The sequence below is a fragment of the Siphateles boraxobius genome, unplaced genomic scaffold (assembly GCF_051911475.1).
Source record: "Siphateles boraxobius isolate OS27281-9 unplaced genomic scaffold, OSU_SipBor_1 63, whole genome shotgun sequence".
In the NCBI taxonomy this organism is placed as follows: Eukaryota; Metazoa; Chordata; class Actinopteri; order Cypriniformes; family Leuciscidae; genus Siphateles; species Siphateles boraxobius.
Window position 1 is genome coordinate 2,353,614 of NW_027509190.1, and position 12,888 is coordinate 2,366,501.

Below are 12,888 nucleotides of genomic sequence, written 5' to 3' on the forward strand. Positions count from 1 at the left end.
CAGAAAAAATGGACATGTTGATTGAATCGGATTCAACTGAATTTCACGAAATAACATGTTGTGATGTTTACCGGAAGAAGATGTAGTAGAATTTCATGGCACAGATTCTTGGAAATTTCTTGGAATGAAATGTCATGGGTTTGGGGGCATGGGGTGGAGTGTCATGACACAAGATTCAAGGAATGTCATGTAAAACATTACATTACATTAGCATTAACAAGACATTCCATTAGAATGAAAGAATGATATAAGCCTTAACAAAACATTGTAACAACTGTCTAGTAAACAGGAGATCATGGATTCGAATCCCAGCAGTGCCTATGCCACAGGATGTGGGCACCGCTCACTTAATCTTTTACATATGTAAATCTTTGCATGCTGAACAGTGTGCATCTGCACAAAATGTGGAAATCTAAGATGTGATGTGCATGCAATAGCGTCTTAAAGCTTGTCTTTTGTGGCTCTGTGGCGCAATGGATAGCGCATTGGACTTCTAGATTTTGAATGGAGGTGTTCAAAGGTTGTGGGTTCGAGTCCCACCAGAGTCGTGCATACCCTCTTTAGCTCAGATGTCTTTGTGTTGGACAAGCATATGCTTAAAACTTGAATCCACAAACTACTTCAGAAGCATACCCTTCACGTTCTGCTTATTTCCCTTATTGGACACACCCAACTCAGATCACAGAGTACTCTACTAATTAACTTAAGTCACCTATTTAAAGAAGAATAGGTTGAAATCCACTGGCCTAGGCCAAAATCTGCAACAACCTATTGTTGGCCACCTACCTAGAAAAAAAAGAAGAAAAAAAACACGCTTTCCATTTCTCCAAGCTGAAACAGCATTTAGATGTATCGTAACTGGAGGTTCCCGAAACATTTGAGACACGAGTACTGAGAGTTTCGATCCAGAAATAAATGGCTTGAGATATTCCCTTGTCCCTCAACAGAAGCCTGCACACCTTTCAGGTTTTGGAAATAATCCTGTAACTTCAAAGGGACCTATTCATGATGTAATCAGCTATTCTCCTGACATGCTACCTCTTTTAGACTTTGTATACAAAAGCATCGAACTAGTGACAGTAACTGGCGCTGTGGCTTAGTTGGTCAAAGCGCCTGTCTAGTAAACAGGAGATCCTGGGTTCAAATCCCAGCAGTGCCTAATCTGTGGCTTTTAAGATTAGTCATTCAACCTTCTCTGATGTGAAAGTCTTGGCAGGAAAGACAATCTGGACTTCTCGGTTGCAAATGAAGGTTTTAAAAAGGTTGTCGTTTTTTGGGTCCCACCAGAGTCACGAATGGTGTCCCTTTGGTGTCCCGAATGGTGTACATTTGCTTAAAGCTGGGGTTTTCCAACTTTTTCAGAAGCCTACGCAACACATTTTTCTTCTTTTCCTTATTGAGCACACCCAAGTCAGATCGTCGAGTACGTTACTTATCAATCAATTATTTGATTGACCTGTATTAAATGAGAGAGATAATAAAAAATATGTATATGTGGTGCAAATGCGCTTCAAGAATGGTTTGCAAGCTCCTGGCTTAGGCCTGAAATCTGCTACTACCTATTGATATGGTCAAGCCTATGGATATTTGTACAAACAAAGTCTTTACATATATGAAGAATAATACATGGATATCTTTTTGGATTTTGCCCTTTCATATCAGAAGAAGGCTCAGGAAACATTTTAGGCATGACTATCGAGAGTGTAGAGCCAAAATTAAATGAGTTCAGACATTCCCTTGAGGCGTGAAAGGCCCTCGTGTTTTGGAAACAATCCTCTTACCTCTAAGGGACCTCGTTCATGACGTGATCCGCTGTTTTCCTGATGTGGTACCTCTTTTAGACTTGTTTTACCAACACATTTCACCGTATCTGGCGCTGTGGCTTAGCTGGTCAAAGCGCCTGTCTTGTAAACAGGAGATCCTGGGTTCAAATCCCAGGAGTGCCTTTGGCACAGGATATGGGAGTGCTTAACCTTTTCACATATGAAAGTCTTTGCGTGACAAACTGTGTTTACCTGCACAAAACTGGAAAAACTAAGAAGTGCTGCGCATGCAATACTTCCCTGAAGTGTGTCATTTTATGGTACAATGGATAGAACTTTGGACTTCTAGGATGCGAATGGAGAAATTCCCTGGTTGTGGTTTTGAGTCCCACCAGAATAGTCAGTGGCCTCTTTTGCTCTGATGTCTCTGTGAGTCAGACATATGTTTAAAACTGGGGTCCACAAACTACTTCAGAAGCCTACCCTTCACATTCTGCTCATCTCCCTTATTGGACACACCCATGTCAGATCATTGAGTCCTCTACTAAGTAGCTCAATTAACCCTTTTGAAATAAGGAAGATAACGAAAATGTATAGCGTCTGGGAGGTTTTGAGAATGGTTTGAAAACCACTGGCTTAGGCCAGAATCTGCTACTTCCTATTGTTGAGATCCAGCCTCTGGATGTATTCAAAACAGTCTTTACTACGGTGGCCGAGAAGGGTCACAACACATACAAACCCCACAACAACTACATATTCAGAAAACACATACAAATTCAGAAAACACATGCAAACAACGCCACAACAACTACATATTCAGAAAACACATACAAATTCAGAAAACACATACAAATTCAGAAAACACATGCAAATTCAGAAAACAACTTTGTCGATTTCACATTCGCTACAAATATTCACAGCACGAGCAAATAGGGAAACGAACTGCAAACTGCAAAAACACAACGGAAATGTTTCCGGGGGGGCCATAATCAGTGACGGACCCGCATCCATCCGGTTGTCTTAGCGCTATTTTTTGAATGTGTGCTGTGCTTTTGTTGTCTCAAGAGGTAAGTGTTTCTCTTTCATAATGACAGACTTGTCGATGTGCTCTGATACCGAAGTGGTTTTGTGTGTTTTTAACATATTAAGTTATTGTCCCCATAACGTATTAATCTGCCAACGTTGTTAGCTGGAAACTAAGTTAGCTGGCTAGCTCGCGTCTGGCCATTAAATAGATGCATTACTGGCGTTTGTACAATGTTGTCCTGATATCTGAACTATTTATTTAATTTTTAGTTTGAAATGTTCTGTCCGTATTGTGCCGAGCAACTGGGGGACGCTCCCAAGTTTGCACGTCGTGTGGTCTGAACGTGGGGTTCCTTACGGAGCGTCAGCCTACAGGTAACATCCCCTTACTGTGTTCCTATTTATACATTTATCAACCCCATTAAAGAATATTAGTTTTTATAATTAATCTTTCTGTGCGTGTGTGTGTGTGTGTGTGTGTGTGTGTGTGTGTGTGTGTGTGTGTGTGTGTGTGTGTGTGTGTGTGTGTGTGTGTGTGTGTGTGTGTGTGTGTGTTGTGTCGGTCCAGAGGATGACCTAATACGTGCTTACTTTAGAAAGGACCACTCCAACGACGTTATTCGCGATTTTTTGGAGTCAAAGCATGGTATTGTAATGAGCCTGAAAACTCTAAAAAAGAAGGCTGAAACGGCTAAATCTAAGTCGGAGAGCAAATTACAGTCCACTGGAGACTGTGAATGCTGCCATCACTAGTGAATTGAATGGCTCAGGACAGCTGTTGGGCTACAGGGCTATGTGGCAGACCCTGAGACAGAAGCATTCACTGACAGTGAAACAAGACGATGTCATGCAAGCCCTCAGATTATTAAATCCAACAGGAGTATCTCTCCGTCATAGGCGCAGGTTTGTTAGGCGATCCTATTGCTCTGCAGGACCCAATCAGGTGTGGCACGTGGATGGCTATGACAAGCTCAAGCCCTTTGGGATTGCCATCAGTGGCTGCATCGATGGGTATTCAAGGCGGGTTATGTGGCTCAGTAGTGGCAGCACCAACAACGACCCTGCAGTAATAGCTGTAGGGTCTGGACCAATCAGACACACACTAATTATTCATATTCACTATATTTAATGAATATAAAGGTCTATGAAACTCTCCCCCAAAACTAACCTCACAAATGAAGTTACTTTGTCAGCCGGGTGTCCGGTTACAGAACACTTTAAGACTGATAACAGACTTTACGACCTCAAAGGAATGTGGCCACATGCGCCACATGCTTAAGAGAGAGAGACCATCTTTAATTAAATAAACTTTGCGGTGTTACTCTGATCTATGAAGGAACATGCCTCACAGAAACTGTGATGATTTACTGTCTCGTGTACTATTAGGTATAACAACATGGTATGTTTGATTGGGGTGTATGTGGTTGAACAACCACCCAACGGTCAATATAACCTCACCTGTATCATGCTTCCTAGCAAATTAATCCTCATTTAATGACACACACTTTGATGTACATCACCTTCTCTTAGAATGCAATGTGAATTTGTTATGTCTATTTGAGCTTGAATGAACAGTCTAAGCATGCTGGGGACAAAGACCATAAATCAACTAAGAGCCGCTTCCCCTCTCGGACATGTCACCTTACTCATAGGTCAGTTCAAACCTTAGGGGTTGGTTCTTTCTCAGGGTATATCAGAGGCAGGCAACAGTGACCGCCCTCTCTTAGTTTTTTCATCCAGCCGCAACACTGTTCTGGTGAGACTGGGGAGCCCCCTCCCCCTCCACGGGGGCCCCAGGGCCCAGCAGGCCTCGATTCCAACCAGATCCGGCCTCATGGAAAAGAGAGAAGACTCTCTCACAAAGAACCAAGGACAATCTCAGGAGTTTTGGAACAAAGACTCCAACCAACAAAGACTCCAACCAACAACGACTCCAATCACCCATCCTTCCGACTTCCTCACTTCTCCTGGGTGCTCGGCGTGGCCTCAACAGAGTCCCAGGCCTTCACCAAACCAGTCATGCGTTCCTGGAGAAAGAGAACGCTCAACCAACTTCCACTTGACACTGCCGGAACCATCAACGACTCCAATTTTCAACAACTTCAAGAATTGTTCCCATTACAAATGCAAGTATTCAATTCAATGAAATGTGAAAATGAAATTCTGATGGTTCTTCTCATAGACCCTCTTCCGGTTTCCAATTTCATCCTATCACTAACCTATTTATGTATTCATGTGTGTATGTTGTTTAGTTTATTTATATTCATATAAATATCTATATTTAGTTAATAAAACTTGTACATAATATGTATTTGGTTCTGTTTTGTTTGCAATACAAGTCACTTTACGATCACGGTTTTTGCTACTGGCTCAAAGTACTGTACAGGCGAAGAAATAATTATTCTTCGGTGGCCATGGAAGATACCCTTTATTAGAATAAATTAATAATCAAAATAGTTCGTTGGAAGAACTGATTAATTGATTGTAATATTAATTCAGCCACATCAAGTTAATCCAATTAACTGACCCAAATATTTATAATTAATAATAACAAGATATTATTGATTATTAATATTTCCAAAAAGCTGAGTTCCTTACATAGCTCACCATTACCTGCAGTGTGTTTCGAGCTGTGGCCTTCCGGCTCGTCTTAGGACAGACTGTGGGACAGAAAATGGAGACATGGCTGCCATCCACTGTTCTTTAAGAGAGGACCACACCGATGACTTTGCAGGTTCTCTCAGCCACATGTATGGCACTTCAACTGCCAATCAAAGGATTGAAAGTTGGTGGTCCTTTTTCAGGAAACAGAGGTACGTTTAACAATACTGTTACTCACATATTTTTCAATACTGTTTCATATTTCTGTAATCTTTTCGTAATATTAGGCTGGGTTGGAACCATACAATGCTGACTTTGAAAATGTAGGCTTATTTATATGAGCGTCATACATGGATCAGGCTGTGTACTGCCGATTGTGCAATAGTTATGATAAGTAAAAGGATTAGTGTGCATGGTTGACTGTTTCAAATTGTAATAAGTGTTGACAGTCCATTCTGCACTGGTGAATGCAGTGCAGAATGTTGTTTTCCAAGACTGTCACATAATTTAAGTATTTGTATTAGAAACATTTATACAAAACTAAAATCACTGTACTCCATTATTAGGACACAGTTCTGGATGGATTTATTCAGTGACCTGAGGGAGAGACACTACTTCAATGGCACCCATGAACACAAGTGCCTTGTACGGTATGTGTTCCTGGGCATCTTTCAGAAAGAGCTTGATGAACACCGAGAGCTTTGGAATAACCATACCATCAGACCCGTCCGGCAGTCTCTCTGTCCATCTGGGAAACCTGATACCATTTACAACCTGCCTCACAGGTTTGTATGTAACACCTGTATTGTCATTTTCAATAAATGTTTGGTTGGTTTCCCTTTGAGATTTAAACACTATTCAAAATGAGTTCACTGTTGTGCTTTCTGTGCGGCCTTAGGTTTGGTGGAAGGGATTGTGGATTCCCAGTGGATCCCCAAGTGTTACAGGAGTTCAAAGACCTTCTGCCACCCACAAACAGTTTGTGTGGAGATGCTAACCTCCAAGCATATTTTGCCAACTTGGAGAGACAGAGCCAGCTCGCTCCACCCATCAACTGGCCAGCTGCTGTTGACAACTACATTAGACTTAAGGAAATGGCTGGTCTTTGAGAGAGAGAACTAACAGACGTGTAGGCAGTTTATTTTCTTTCAGACAGCATTGCCTCCAGTGTGGTGTACTGATATGGACACCTTAAATTAAAGGTTAAATTAAAAGCAAAGATATTAATCGATTGCAATGACTTCCCTTACTTTTTCCACCATCACAATGTATGCTTTTGGTGTTAACAGTGTTGATAAATACGGTATGCTGAAGCTAATGGTGACTTTCATGCTAGATCGGTAACATTTCATGACCAATTTATGCAACAACAAATAAACTTCATTCTGATGGCTCTTGCAAAATGTTTCAGAATAGACAAACTTACATTTTCTTATAAAAATTATTTTATTTCTTTTAACTGTTAAAATACTGACAAACAGTAAAGTGCGAACAGTAACAGCAATGTAAATCTGTCACGGAAAGTTTCCAAATAGAGAAACTTGCACCTTTTCTTATACAAAAAATCATTGGACTTCTGTAAACCATGTAACCATACAAATAGTAAAGTGCGAACAGTAACAGCAATGTAAATCTGCCATGAAAAGTTTCCAAATAGAGAAACTTGCACCTTTTCTTATAAAAAAAAATGGATTTCTGTAAACAATGTAACAGTGCAAAGTGCAATGCAAACAGTAACAACAGTAATGCAAATTTGCCACTGATAATTAATTTCTGATTGACACCTCAATGGAGCCCAAATCCTGGAGCGTTCTTGATTCCATAATTCATGGCTTCCTCAAAGATTTCATATGAGGGTAAGATCGGGAGTTTTAATGTGTTCGCGCAGACATTAGCCTCAGGAAACCTTGAGTGTTTTCTGGAATGTGAGTTGAGGCTGTGGTATTAATTTTGCTGCTGGGATTTCTTTCAGGCCTGTGGCGAACATCAGAATGTCCTGCAAGGACATCCCTGACCCTTCCTCTGTGGGGGTTGGGAGTAAAGAAACACATTGAGATTTATCATCCATTTGTGAACTTCACTTCAAACAACATACAGAAAATTATACCTTTTACAGCGATTAAGTAGTCCAGCCAGTAGCCAAGCACTCTCTCCTCCTCATGGCGATTTGAGCTACCAGTTGGGCTCATTTCTGGACGGAACAGTGACTCTACACTCTCGGCTGTCAGGTCTTCCGCACTGTAACACATGTAGGGCAGGAAAATGGAGGGATGCTGTTCCAGAGCGTTGAAAAAGTTGAGGGTAGCCAGGCCATCCTTGAACCTATTACCGGGTTGGGTTGTGGGTGAGGGGAAGAGGCAGATCATGGTAAGTTCTTAATGCTATTGCCAGTAGGACTCACATTTGTTAGACACTCATTTGAGTTTCATTCAAATTCTCGTTTGAATTCTTACAAAGTAGTCAGAGTGACCTACCTCTGGAAGGAAACATGGTTGCGGTAGGTGAAGTACCACTGGATGTAACCATCCACAACTTTTTCCTTATCCTCCAGTGTCCTCAGGCATTATAGCATCCTGCTGTCTGAAGCATGCTGGAGTGCTTATCTGCGAGTTCCACGAGTTCTTCCAGTGTCCTAGCATTCTTAATCTAGAGTAAAATAAAAACACTGTCTGTACACTCTAAAAAATGTTGGGTTATTTTGTGTACCCAATAACATTTCTTCTGGTGAGAAAATCCTGCACAACAGCTCTGTACTTTCATGTCAAGTTATAATATTTTGTCTATGATATAATGCACTTGTTTAAAGATTAATCCATTGTTCTTTCTGTTTTATGTAAAGACACTCTTGGAGATGTTGCTTTAAAAACCCTGCCAGCTATCCTTCCTCCATTGCCACACAAAACAGGCTGCAAGATGGCTCGGCCCTCTTACCATGAGGCAAAACAAGCATTTGTTGATTTACAGCCTGTAGGTACATCATTTATGACAACACATTTGGGGTAATATTTGATCCATTTGTGCATATTTACCATTTAAAATTTCTATTTAAAGGTTGGAACAAACATCATCAAGTATTTGGAGGAGGAGGAGCAACGGAGGCAATTCCCTCATGTCCTGCAGCTTGGGGACAAATTCAACTGCTCACAAGCCTTCGTCATTGTGGGAGGAGCGGCACTAGAGCAAGACAGCCTTTTACAAGCTGTGGATACATGCTTTAAATTATTTTATGTTTTAGACATTGAGTATCCAACGCCTGCGGCAGCTGTTTGGCAGTTGCTACAACACACAATATTTCACGAGTTCACACTTACATACAATTAAAGGGAATAAAGTATAATGCGTATTTGGCGTGCTGTACGGGGGGAGGGCTCCGAGCTCGGAATTCGGCCCGAACCCAGAGTACTCCCCCCTGTATGTAAAGTGGTTTAGGACTAGAAGAGTGGAGAAGGGGTGGTGGAGGGACGCTGCTAAACTGTCAGAGAAATGAGGTGAGAGTGCTGAGTCTATATATACACGTTTTAATCATGATTGCTGAGTGCTCTCCACCCGTGTTAATTATCTGAACGTGCTTCTCCCGAACTTTGTTAATAAAACATCATATTCTGTGCCAGGAGGAGTTCCATCAACTCATTGTCGCCTACTTAGGCAGTTTATAATTGGATAAGCTGGACAAGCTTTGGTTTGTTTTGTTTGTGTATTTGTATTCCATGTTTCTTAGAACTTAAAACATAATTGTAATTAAATTAATTTTAGCATTCTGTGGCAGGAGCTGTTCCCTCAACACACTGTCGCCTTATGAGGCAGTTTATAATTGCATTACTTCTATTTATTTATTTATTTATTTATTGAAAGAATTTCTTATTTTAAGGAAGTAAATGAAAGCAATTGCAAACAATAACTTAATGAAAATGTTTACAACTTGTAATGTTTACAACTGTTTATTTGTGTTTTTGTGATCCATGTTTCTTAGAACTTAAAACATAACTCTAAATTAATTAATTTTAACATTAATATTCTGTGCCTGGAGGTGTTCCCTTCAACACGTTGCCTTATGAGGCAGTTTATAATTGCATTACTTTTTTTTTTTTTTTTATTGAAACACTTGCAACAATAACTTTTGAATGCAATGTCTAATTGGATGTAAATAAAGCATTGTTAATATACTTAAGTTGTGAGTGAGTGAGTTATTTTCATGGAAATAATAGTAATTATAATTAATATTAATAATAGTTTGATTAAAGCATTTTGGCCAAATAACCCAACAGATTCGTTTTTTGAAACCCAATTTATTGGGTAAAACTAGTTACCTAAGTTATTGGGTTAAAATAACCCAACAATAGGTCGGTGCTATATCAACCCACCATTGGATTAGCTGTTGGGTTGATTTTAACCCAACTTTTTTAAGTGAGTATTGGTTGGAATTTAGACTACATATTAGTGACAAAGCATGGAAGTCACTGGTTTTATTCCAATATCACACTGGTTTTTCGAGCTACTGGGGTGTCCAAATTGTTGATTGTTCATCAAAATATATAAAAAAAAAATTCTTGAATATTCTTAGAAACACATAATTACAATTACCTCAAGGAGAACATTCCTGACTTCAGTATCAGGTATATCCTCAATTGGTGCCTCAATGGTCTTAACTTTACCAACCAGGTACTGGTAGAAGCTTGGGGAAAAGCATCGAGGCCCTGGACCACCATGTACAATGGAGACGGCAACCATTCTTCCAACATGGAAATACTCATCACCTTCTGCAGCTAACAATGGCAATGTTCCACGGTTAGTTCAAATTGATTTATAATACTGTCAAAATGTGACAAAAAGTGAATTACCTTTGCTATCAAATGACAGGTATTTGCCATCTTCTTTGCCTTCAAAAAATCGACTGGTTTTAATGGCGTCCATCAAGAGTGTCAGAAATTCCCGTGTAGGCCCTCCTGTGTCCACAGCCTCCTCTGTTTGCCCGATGTCATCAGTGAATTTGACCAAAAGGCTACAGGTGGGGTCAAATGAGGAACGTTTGAATCCCCTCAGAGCACCATCCCAGACATTAGCACGGTTTATATTTAACCTGCTACAGCTTTTTGTGTTAATGTTGTATGACAGATTTGACAGAACGTCTGCAGCCGTCAGTCCAATATCTGCGTCTCTGCAACACAAGAAAGAGAAACATTAACACTGCCTTTTATTTGGATAATTAAAATATAAATCTTTTATGGTCCCATTACAGTGAGAACACCATATGTGTGTGATGAAATGTGATGGGCATAAGCATGAAGCACACATTGCAAGCTTTCAATAATTTCTGCCAGATTTTGTTTCGGTTTAGGGGTAAGTAAAAAAATATATACAATTTGAATATTTGCTTTAATAATTGTATGGCAACAGAAACCAGGTAAAATGCCAAATGTAGCTTGAACTATGTAATATATCTGAGGAAACAAACAAAAAAAACAACAACAAAGGTTGACAGCATTATTTCTATCAAAGTACCTGTCTTCCTCCTGAAAATTGTCTACGTCCTCAACATCAGAGCAACTGCTGTCAATGACAACTGGTGCATAGATCTTGGTATATGTGCTGTGGATTAAAGGAACAATGAAATACTAAAACAAGATGGTTGTGAAATTACAGTAAAAAGTGTTATACTTGGTACTGTAATGCATTACATTCAGCAGTCAATATTTCATGCTAAACCCAGAGCCAAAAGTATTAGTGCAATGAACGAACAATTTGAATCCATTGTGACTTACTTGTAGAAGTCACATGATGTGGTGTTTTTGGGTCCTGGTCCTGCTCCATTGGCCTGTTTATGAAAGTAGAGATAACACCAAACAAATTAACAATAATTACATCATTAACATAAACTTAATAACATTACAGAATAATACATACTTGCCCATCAGATGGCCTGGACACTGTTGGTGGACATTGTTTTGGTAAACTAAAACAAACAAATAATTTGAATAATTTAATTTAAATCATAATATAGATATTTGTTAATATGATTTAAAGAGCACAACATGCTCGATCTATTCCTTCTCGCAATTGAAAGAAAAAATAAATGAATGCTGTGAAATACGTGGATAATCAAAAACCACAAGCACAGGTCTCAAATTAGCGGGAGAAACTTACATTTTCAGTGGAAGGCTAGCAAATGCCTCATCATCGGATTCTGAAGAGGAGTCATCTCCATGACTTTGGAAAGAGAAAATGATGCATCATTATTAGGCTAGGTATATGCAAAATATATGGCAATTTTACAACCAGCACAAATTAAATTAAGAACTCACTTAATTACCAACCATTATCAATTATTATTATTATTATTTTACATACATGTACTTCAATACTTACTCGAATCCTGAAGGGGGCAGATGTACAGTACGATCCTCTGGTAAGACTTTCCAATGGCCTCTTTATAATGTTCAAGGACAAAGGGTTTGTCTGTGCCTGGTATATTTTGTACCTGAGAGCCATCAGGATATACCAGGACATATTCTCCATCGTACATCATGTCTTGATTAAAATCTCGCTGTTTTTTTATAGCAGCTGGCAAAATTTGTTTTGATGACCACAGGGGTTCAACATTTAATGGCAAAGTTTTCCCTCTTATAGGTTTTAACCCATATTTTGTTCTGGTCATTATGCCAATTGAAATCTACAGAAATAAGAAAAGAAGAAAAACAAACATGTTTAAGACTGTGTGTACTGTGTAATAGTCACATTGTGACCTAAACCTCCATATTAGTTTACCTTGACCATAATGTTTGGTTTCTTTTTAGCCTTTGAAAAGGTCCTCCTCTCAGCCTCTTTAACTTCCCTGAACCTCATGAATTGACCTGCTCTTCCTTGGATACTTGTCTCATTCACTAACACACACACACACACACACACACACACTGATTCATTATAGCTATGCTTTGTGATTGGTTGATAAATTGCCACCTTTCTGACAGCTAAAACCATGGGACAATTCAATGCAGCACAGTAACGTTAAAATGGGAGCACAGTAAGGGGATATTACCTGTAGGCCCACGGCCTAGGCTTGATGACGTGGATGGACACACCGTAAGGAACCCCACGTTCAGACCACACGACGGGCAAAACTTGGGAGCGTCCCCCAGTTGCTCGGCACAATACGGACAGAACATTTCAAACTAAAAATTAAATAAATAGTTCAGATATCAGGACAACATTGTACAAACGCCAGTAATGCATCTATTTAATGGCCAGACGCGAGCTAGCCAGCTAACTTAGTTTCCAGCTAACAACGTTGGCAGACTAATACGTTATGGGGACAATAACTTAATATGTTAAAAACACACAAAACCACTTCGGTATCAGAGCACATCGACAAGTCTGTCATAATGAAAGAGAAACACTTACCTCTTGAGACAACAAAAGCACAGCACACATTCAAAAAATAGCGCTAAGACAACCGGATGGATGCGGGTCCGTCATTGATTATGCCCCCCCCGGAAACATTTCC

The 12,888-nt window shown here is 39.7% G+C and overlaps 1 long non-coding RNA gene and 3 other non-coding genes across 4 annotated transcripts; 3 read left to right on the forward strand and 1 right to left on the reverse strand.

Moving 5' to 3' along the window:
* The first annotated feature begins 459 nt into the window (after window positions 1–459).
* Window positions 460–548, forward strand: trnar-ucu (transfer RNA arginine (anticodon UCU)). The gene is given in 2 exon segments: window positions 460–496; window positions 513–548. It is a non-coding gene; the product is annotated as a tRNA-Arg (tRNA).
* A 537-nt stretch (window positions 549–1,085) lies between these two features.
* On the forward strand, window positions 1,086–1,159 carry trnat-agu (transfer RNA threonine (anticodon AGU)). The gene has a single exon. It is a non-coding gene; the product is annotated as a tRNA-Thr (tRNA).
* A 713-nt stretch (window positions 1,160–1,872) lies between these two features.
* On the forward strand, window positions 1,873–1,946 carry trnat-ugu (transfer RNA threonine (anticodon UGU)). The gene has a single exon. It is a non-coding gene; the product is annotated as a tRNA-Thr (tRNA).
* A 9,818-nt stretch (window positions 1,947–11,764) lies between these two features.
* LOC143719417 (uncharacterized) lies at window positions 11,765–12,527 on the reverse strand. Its single transcript, XR_013196507.1, has 3 exons — window positions 12,424–12,527; window positions 12,153–12,268; window positions 11,765–12,057 (listed from the first exon to the last, which is right to left on the reverse strand). It is a non-coding gene; the product is annotated as an uncharacterized LOC143719417 (long non-coding RNA).
* Window positions 12,528–12,888: the final 361 nt, after the last annotated feature.